Raw genomic sequence first — 9,476 nt, 5'->3', positions numbered from 1 at the left:
GATAGTAAACTCTCAAAGATGGTTTCATGGTTTTTCAGTACACTGCGGAGAGAGGGACTAGGTATCCTTGTGGTCCCTTCCATTCTATAATTCTATGGTTCTAATAATTTAAATTTTGCCTGTGCAGAACACATCCAAACTTATGAATCTCTTTTCCATGATGGCCCCAAATGCTGCTTTGTCTAGAGTTTGTCTGATGTACCTGGAGTGAGTTCCCCCCCCCCCCCACTTAATCAGTTACTCTAACTTGTATATTTGGAAAATATCTTTTGCTGCATAATCTACTCAATCGATTCTTTTCCTGAGGACAGCCGGTCATAAACAGAAATTTTCAAGGACGTAAAATCATTTATATTTACAGCCTGTAACTTTCTGTTCTTACTGGCTTAGCCAGATCCAAGTTGAGGGATCATGTATAACTGCCATATTTCTGCTTAAACACCAGTAAGACTCAAGTATTGGTTCCTTAATACTATGAAGCAGCACACAAACTGATAGAGAGAAATAAAGGAAATTAAAGTAGGCTGCTTCATGGCTAAGTGGAGATTTGGAGTATCATCCCCTGTTCTTGACCAGTGCAAAGTTTTGCATCAACCTAGTTCTGAAATATTAAGAAAGGAATCAGGAGAATGTTTTATTGGATACCAGTTTTTAGCCTGAAGTGTTAAAATGACAATTTTTCATGGCTTAGAGATCATAATGTTAACATTAAAAAAAAAAGTTTGCCCCTAGCGAGAAATTTTACTTTCAAAAATATGATAATCATACACACTTATATTTACTATCCCATATATATTATATCATAAAAAAGCCTTTTAATTAGAACTGCAAACAAAGAAGAAAAACCAGATTGAAATCATCTCTGTTTTGTCACATACCCAGACAAACATTCATTTTTTCTATTCATATTTTCTTGGCCTTTCAGGTTTAACTAGATTTTTCCAACCGTTGTCTTTAATGTTACAGAGAAGAAGAAAGTAAAGTATCATATGTTGTTTTATGTATATGTACATGTGTATACGCGTCCATCAATACAAGTGAGTCTATAGTTGGGGGTCACAAAATCAACAGTATTTTCCATATTTTTTTCATTTTGACTCCAGTGGTCTGTGGGTTATGAAATCCAAGTATGTAGTGAAGTTTTAGCCTATGATTCATCAATCATCTGCTTGGCTAGAGACAAGATATATTGCAAAGGAATTGCCAATGATTTCCTGGGTGCTTTTTTTTTTTTTTACCAAAGACAAAAGGCCCTTTGCTAGGGAAAGAGCATCTTGTATAGATAATGTGAAGTCTTAATACCACTTTACAATGCCTTGGTAAGGCCACACCTGGAATACTGCATCCAGTTTTGGTCACCACAATGTAAAAAAGATGTCGAGACTCTAGAAAGGGTACAGAGAAGAGCAACAAAGATGATTGGGGGACTGGAGACTAAAACATATAAGGTACAGCTGCTGGATTTGGGTATGTGTAGTTTAATGAATAGAAGGACGCCTGGTGACATGATAGCAGTGTTCCAATATCTCGGGGGCTGCCACAAAGAAGAGGGAGTCAAGCTATTCTCCAAAGTGCCCGAAGGCAGAACAAGAAGCAACGGATGGAAACTAATCAAGGAGAGAAGCAACTTAGAACTAAGGAGAAACTTCCTGACAGTAAGAACAATTAACCAGTGGAACAACACTGCCTCCAGAAGTTGTGAATGCTCCAACACTGGAAGTTTTTAAGAAGAAACTGGACAGCCATTTGTCCGAAATGGTATAGGGTTTCCTGCATGAGCAGGGGGTTGGACTAGATGACCTCCAAGGTCCCTTCCAACTTTATTATTATTATTATTATTATTATTATTATTATTATTATTATTATTATTAATTTATTATTATTATTATTATTATTATTATTATTATTATTATTATTATTATTATATGATTGCACACTTCTTTTTCTCTAACCCACTCTCCATTTTCAAATGTAATCTCTCAGGCTTTTTTTTTTTTAAAAAAAAATAATAATCAGGTGTTCAAGTATCTCCTGTGTGATGCCTGCTTCAAACTTTCAGGTTCACCTGCATCCCACAATTTACTCTGAAGGAAAATGAAAATCTGATTTGATCTTTTATTACAATCATCTCAAATTAACTTGATTATTCCTATGATTAGAGGCCAGAAGAACAGAGACAGTAGATAAACTTTAGATTCTACCTGTTAATTGTATACCACAAGGGAACGGTAGAGCTAACTTCCTTGGGATTTCAAAAGAGTACCAAAAGAACTGCTTTAGGCTTTAAATTCTCAGGAGATCATGGCCTGCACAGTGAAGAATAATTAACGTCTTGTCATGGCTTTCTTAGAGTCTGGCCAAGTGGATAGTGGTTTACCAAGTATTGCAAGCACAGAACTTTCTTTGGGAGTCCTGAATGCTCTCTGAGCTTGGTTGTTTGATTGCAGACGTTTCATTACCTGACTGAGTAACATCACCAGTGTTTGATGTTTGTTTATATATAGTAGTTGCCCTTCTAGTGATGATGGGGTGGTATGTTTTTCTCCTTAAGAATTAAGCAAGGACTAACACCAGACAAACGAGAAAAAAAAAATACCCCAATGAAGGAACTACTGAGAAGGAAACCACACCTCCACGAACATTGGCAGGACGAGCTAAGGGCATTCTAATCAACTATGATTTAAAAATATGGTTTGCTCATAAAGACAATAATGCATCCTTATTAGATGTGTGCATCTTTGTGGGTTAAAAACCATTCTGAGCCTTGGGTTGTATCTCAGAAAAGTGGGACTTGACAGAAGGAGTACAATTATTTAACTTATATGTAAACTAAAATTTAACATTTTATCAAATTCAGTTGGCATGACTATTACTGTGTATTTCATCATTTCTTTTCGTCATGTTAAAAAAAATAGTTATAGATTTTACACTTAGGCAAGAAAAAACCAAATGCACAGGTACAGAATAAGAGGCACTGTGCTCAACAGCAATAATTGTGAGTGGGATCTAAGAATCCTAATGACAACCACTTAAATATGAGCCAGCGGTGGGTTGCAGCTGCCAAAAAAGCCAATGCAACCCTACGCTGCCTCAACAGAGGGAATCAAGATCATGTGAAGTGTTAGCTTTGGTAAGAACATACTTGGAATAGGGAGTCCAGTTTTGGTCACCATGATGCAAAAAAGAAGTTGAGACTCTAGAAAGAGTGCAGAGAAGAGCAACAAAGGTGATTAGAGGACTGGAAGCTAAAACACATGAAGAACGGTTGCAGGAATTTGTATGTCTAGACTAGTAAAAAGAAGGAGTAAGGGTGACATGATAGCACTATTCCAATATTTGAGGGGCTGCCACAGAGGAGAGGGGGACAACCTATTCTCCACAGCACCAGAAGGCAGGACAAGAATGGAAACTACACTAATCAAGGAGAGAAGCAGCTTTAGAACTAAGGAGAAATTTACTGACAGAACAATTGATCAGTGGAACAGCTTGCCTCCAAAAGCTGTGAATGCTTCAACACAGGAAGTTTTAAAGAAGAGACTATTTGTCTGGAATGTCATAGGATCTCCTGCCTGAGCAGGGGGTTGGACTAGATGACCTCCAAGGTCCCTTCCAACCTTGTTATTCTGTATTCTGTTAGAAGGCATCAAGCTGACCAAGGAATGCGGCTGAGCAGTTATGTTAGGTGTCTCTAAATCATAGACTGCCATCTACTGGCAATTTATAATATTTATTAGAAATCAGCTCTGTAATCTATTTTATTGTGAATCCAGCCATATCAGAGAGAGAGAGAGAGAGAGAGAGAGAGAGAGAGAGAGAGAGAGAGAGAGAGAGAGAGAGAGAGAGAGAGAGAGAGAGAGAGAGAGAGAGAGAGAGAGAGAGAGAGAGAGAGAGAGAGACCTCAAAGCCACTTAATCTCATGTCCTTCCTCTGATCTGGGAATCTTTTGCTCAAGGTTTAACACTCTTTCAGAAGGAGACTGCTAGACCCATGTTTATAAATAGGGCAGCTAACAAGTAACAGGAGCCAAGCAGCTGTGAGGTAGCAACCTGCTATTCTGACAACTGCATAAGGCACTAAACAACTGTTGCATGCCCCTCATCTACCTTACCCTTCCCTGCCTTGCCAGACACTAAAGAGAACAGTTAAGATTGTTTTCCTAACAGCCTTTTCCTCAGAGCCTTTCCTTAAAATGTCCCACCTTTAAGCAGTTAGGGTGGCACTCCTCCTCAGCCTCATTGCCCATATGCCCAATGAAGTAGCACGAGGAGGCTGATGTTCAGTTCTGCCCACTGGTGGTCTACAGGAAAGTTGTTGGTTTTTTTGAGAGAAGTTTTATTGATTTTTTAATATTTACATATACATGTATTTGTGAAACAATATGGTGGTTGGGTAGTTAAAAGAAGAAACAACCAGTTGTAAATAGTTCAGGTTACATCAACAGAGATGCCCTCTCTACTTCCCTTAGTTATTACATAGTCAAAATAGGCAAGTTAGTACATTTCTAGTTGTAACCTACTCAATCAACAAAACTTAAAATATATTTTCAGTAATACATATCAATATCCTGCTTTTAAGTTTTATCTAATTGCAATAGGATATTCTAGATTGGCCTATATTATAATAGGAAAAAGCTTAATTTTGGGGTAACCCACAATTCCCTATTTCAATAAAGAATAATTCTTTTGCCTACAAAACTTATATTGTTCATTACAAAGCATTCTTATGTTTTACCATTAAATTCTAATTTTCATCTTAACAAATCACCAGATATTAAAAATATGGTTTTTGCCTTAACCATTCAACAATTATTAAAATACTTTTATATATAAAATTCTAGGTTCTATACTATGATTCAAAAGTAACTACTGAATATTCTATAAGTCATCTTGACCGTACATCAATTATTAAAATACTATCTTTTGATATGTCATTCCAAGTTCTAAGATATAGTTCGGAGTTATATTCTAAAAGCTTACATTTGTTTACCTTTACAGATCTAAAAGCTAAATATAAAATCAGTTATATTTTGGGGGGGATTCCCCTTAATCTATAAAAGAGATATTTTTAAAGTCTATCTTTAGCAATCCCAAAAAAGAAACAAGTTCAGTTTTTTTTTAAATCTAACTCTTGCCTTCCTTTTGTGCCAATCATGCTTCCTTCTTGGCATCTTTAAAATCTCAAATGTATCTTCCTTTCTTCCTATACCCCTTATTTGAATCCAGGAAGCGTATCCAAATGTCCGTTTTGCAAGTAAGATGCCCCCTTTGTGACCATTGTATTTTTGCTTTGATAATTCAGTTTTTGATGGTTGATATAATATAGTTATCATTAAATCAGTCAGATCTTTTTGTTCTTCCAATTCTATCTGGCTTAGGTAGAAAGTAGTAGCTGGTATTATGATTGTCCTTTGATTAATTGAATTCTCAATATATTGTATTTGAAGGCCTTTAGTGTCTTCAATCTTGGTGTTGTTTTCTTCAGGTGCTGCTGCTTTTTGGGTTGCAAGTTTTGTAGTTTCCATTAACGTTTGGACTTTAAGATCTTCTGTAGGTTGCTTTTGTTGTTCTTTGAAATCTCCTATTTTACTATTAGTTTCCACTTCTTCTATTTGATTTTGGGTTATCTTTTCCTCATTTAAAATCAAAATTTGATTTGGTGGCTTTGTCAGATTTTTCTTGCAATTTGGCTTTAATTTGCTCTGTCATTTCCAAAATCGTGTCCAATATCAGTTTATAATCAAGTGGTGGGATGTATTTATCCATTTAGTTATTGTTTGCAGTTAAATCTTCCATGGAGGCTGTTTTAATAATAGTCATAGATTTTCCACCTCCTGAAGAGTTGTATTCAGTGCCAGGTGTTCCCACCCTTATTTAGTGTCAAGGCCAGCTCTGTTATTCAGTGAGCTCTCACAACAACAAAAAAGGAAATTTACTTGCTCTACCAGGTTTCGCCACAAGATGTCATCAGTAACATATAACATGCAATGTAGGAATTTTTTTTCTTTTTCCAAATTAATATAGAACTTTTGTAGGATTAGTCCAAATTTTTTCCTTAATTCACAGCTTAGAAAAAAAAATAGGGTAGTGGATTCCTAGCAACAAATAGAAGCTTTTTAATAAATACAGATAAAATTACTTAATTTCTTTGCTTAATTAATTAAAGTTCTTTTGTAGCTTTGAGGCTTTAAGATTTGTTCTCAGAGTAGATATTTGCCGTTTTCTCAAAAAATGGGGAAGGAGGTTTTCGGGAAAGTCCCACAGGAAGATGGATAGGGAATAAGAAAGGTAAAAGCTTACCCAGGTCCTCCAGATTGCTTCTTAGTGCTAGGTAGTGCTTTGGCTTTCGGTAGGGAGCGGCTTAATGATTGGCCATCTTTGTGGCCGGTCTCTTCTTCTTTGGGCCAAAGATGATGATTCCGGATTCCAGAGGAGGGCTGCCGCCCTTCTGTGATTGCAGGAAAGTCCTTGGTAATCGCCCCTCCAGGGTGATTTTTGACTCTTTTCAGGGTCCTCCAAAAAAGAAATGGACGGCAGGAAGCAGGCTGTTCCTGCACGTCTGGAAGCGCCACGCGTGCAAACCGGAAGCCTAGAGGAAAGTATTTTTGACTGGCCATGCTCTCTTGCTACATCATAGACATTTGGACTTTGCAGCCTTAGTGAGTGAACTAATCTGGTTTTTTTTTTCCTTTGAAAAATTACACTTATTTTTTTAAGGTTATTCAAAACTTTTATTCCACTGTTTTTCAGTGTTTTCAGTTCTGTTAGTAAAGGCTTTAAGACTTTAAGTCAACACATTTATAAAAGAGGTGTAGCAGATGAGCAGGTATCTGCAGCTATAACCAGACCAGATGTAATGGATGGTGCTGACAAAGGGGGAAGTGATGGATTGTAGTAAAGTGGCAGTTTCCCAGCAAGGAGGGAACACATCCAAGGAGGGGGACAAAAGACAAGACATCCCAGAGCTGGATAGGAGCCAGAGGAAGAAAGTCAGAATAGCTACTCCCTAGATTGTCATAGGCCCAAGGGCAGACATGTCAAACTCGCGACGTCATGTGACGTTGCAAGACGTATGGGACTATTTTGCCATTGCGGGCAATGGGGTGGGTGTGGCTTCCGGATGATGCATCCAGCCTGTGGGCTGGCAGTTTGACACCCCTGCCCTAGGGTATATCCGTTAGAATGGGAGTAGTAAGGATTTAGTCTGGCAAGATTGTCTCTCTGCGTGAGCAAATAACCAAATTTTGCCAAGATTGCTCTATGTCGTTTTTGGACTGGGCCTGACATCATTAAAGCTTTGCCCCCTTTCAAAATGTGTCATAAGTATTGCGTATACATAAAAAGGTGATTAGTAATACTTGAATCTAATTATCTTTGCTACAAAGGCCCGTCATCTGCCAAATTTGGCCAGTGCTAAGTCATGTTAGTATCTCCTAAGATCAAATGTGAAGCAGATGAAGGTAGATTAGGAAATACCTCTAAAGATTTAAAATTAGCAGGAGGCCCACTTGTGGGATATTGGAGCCTGAAACTCTTCTTCATTACAGAGTTTGCCTAGTCTAAAGAAAAGAAGAAACAAGGGTGACATGATAGCAGTGTTCCAGTATTTGAGAGGCTGCCACAAAGAAGAGGGGGTCAACTTATTCTCCAAAGCACCAGAGGGAAGGGCAAGAAACAATGGTTGGAAACTGATCAAAGAGAGAAGCAACCTGGAATTAAGGAGAAATTTCCTAACAGTGAGGACAATTAACCAGTGGAACAGCTTGCCTTGAGAAATTGTGGGCACTCCATCACTGGAGATTTTTAAGAAAAGACTGGACAGTCACTTGTCTGAGATGGTATAGGTTCTCCTGCTTGAGCAGGGGGCTGGACTAGAAGACCTGCAAGGTTCTATTCTATTCTATTCTTTCTATTCTATTCTATTCTATTCTATTCTATTCTATTCTATTCTATTCTATTCTATTCTATTCTATTCTATTCTATTCTATTCTTCTATTCTATTCTATTCCATTCCATTCCATTCCATTCCATTCCATTCCATTCCATTCCATTCCATTCCATTCCATTCTATTCTATTCTATTCTATTCTATTCTATTCTATTCTATTCTATTCTATTCTTATTCTTATTAAATAAAGTCCTATCTGTTGGGCCACAAACAAGGCTGGTTTTAATCACTTATTTTTTAAAAACAAAGAACTGGAGCTGTAGCAGTAAAAATTGACCTGAAATTTTCCAGAACAAAACCATTTGATATAACAGAAACTAGAGTGCTGCTATGAGCCCTGTGGCTCCATTTTCCGGAACACATTCCAGTAAGGCATTATTTCCCCCCCCCCTCAGATATTTTATTTCAAACACATTATTTTGTGATCAGTGAGATAGCTATACAAACATGATTTTAAGAAATACTTCTTATTAATAAATATTTCTGGTAACATGGCATTTGTAGCAGTGAACATAAAAAACATTATTTTCACTTGTAAAAATGTGATTCTAATAGACAGTTTTGTTGTTGAATAGTTTTTCATGATTATTCTGTACTTTTTAAAATTTTGCAATAAAAAGGTCCTTTTCCCTCCCAATTTGATCATTTGGTCATCTTGAGACTCAGAAGATAGGGGAAAGCAAATATACTGACCTAAAATGATCAGTGGCACAAATCCACGTGCCTGTCATGAGAACTTTGGACTCTGAATACAAATTGATGCATACTATATTGATCGATATATTATATCTTAATCAGAAAAGTCACTGAAGATGGCTAAATCTTTTGTGAGATATTTAGATGTGACCTGCACTAGGTGCATGCAAGTTGGCTGTGCTTCATCTCAAAATGGTCTTCATGTTTACCAGGCTACACGTTTTGTCTTTAGATATTTTTTTATCAGTCTTAAGACCTCATCCAACAGTTCCAGTTGCCAAAAAAGGCTTTAAAAGGTACAACAAAATGGTCAGGAACTATTTTCCATTGATACAGAAACTAGGTCAGAAATGATGGTGTAAGTTGCAACTGCCTAATTTTTTTTTTAAAAAAACACCTTGATGGCAATAGCTGTATAAGGTGAAACAGCCTAAATATGAAGCTTGTCAGTTCTCTATAGATTTTTAAGAAAAAGTAAGAATGTTAAGAATGGGTTAATTGATTTCCCCTCATACTACAGAAGATTGAATTGGATGGTCCTTGTGGTGCCTTCACAATTCTGATTGTAGGAATCTTTTTCCTCTCTGTAAGTTTATACAAAGATAATAGCTCATTCACCAGTGTATAAAATACGGTCACAAAATTTTCTATAACTATACCTTATCAAATTGGGGGACAAGACTGAGTTAAATTATGCTTTACTTTAAAACACAATCTTGGAGATGAATTGGCCCTGACCTTGATGGCTTGTTGCAAGGCATTAGATAAGGTTTGTCACTGGGCTTGGAGATCAAAATGTTTCTGTGTCAGGACCTATGCAACAGTTGTATTGATGGC

This window comes from Vipera ursinii (assembly GCF_947247035.1).
Source record: "Vipera ursinii genome assembly, chromosome: 1".
Taxonomy (NCBI): domain Eukaryota; kingdom Metazoa; phylum Chordata; class Lepidosauria; order Squamata; family Viperidae; genus Vipera; species Vipera ursinii.
The sequence above is the reverse complement of the archived record's forward strand: the minus strand, read 5'-3'. Positions refer to the sequence as shown.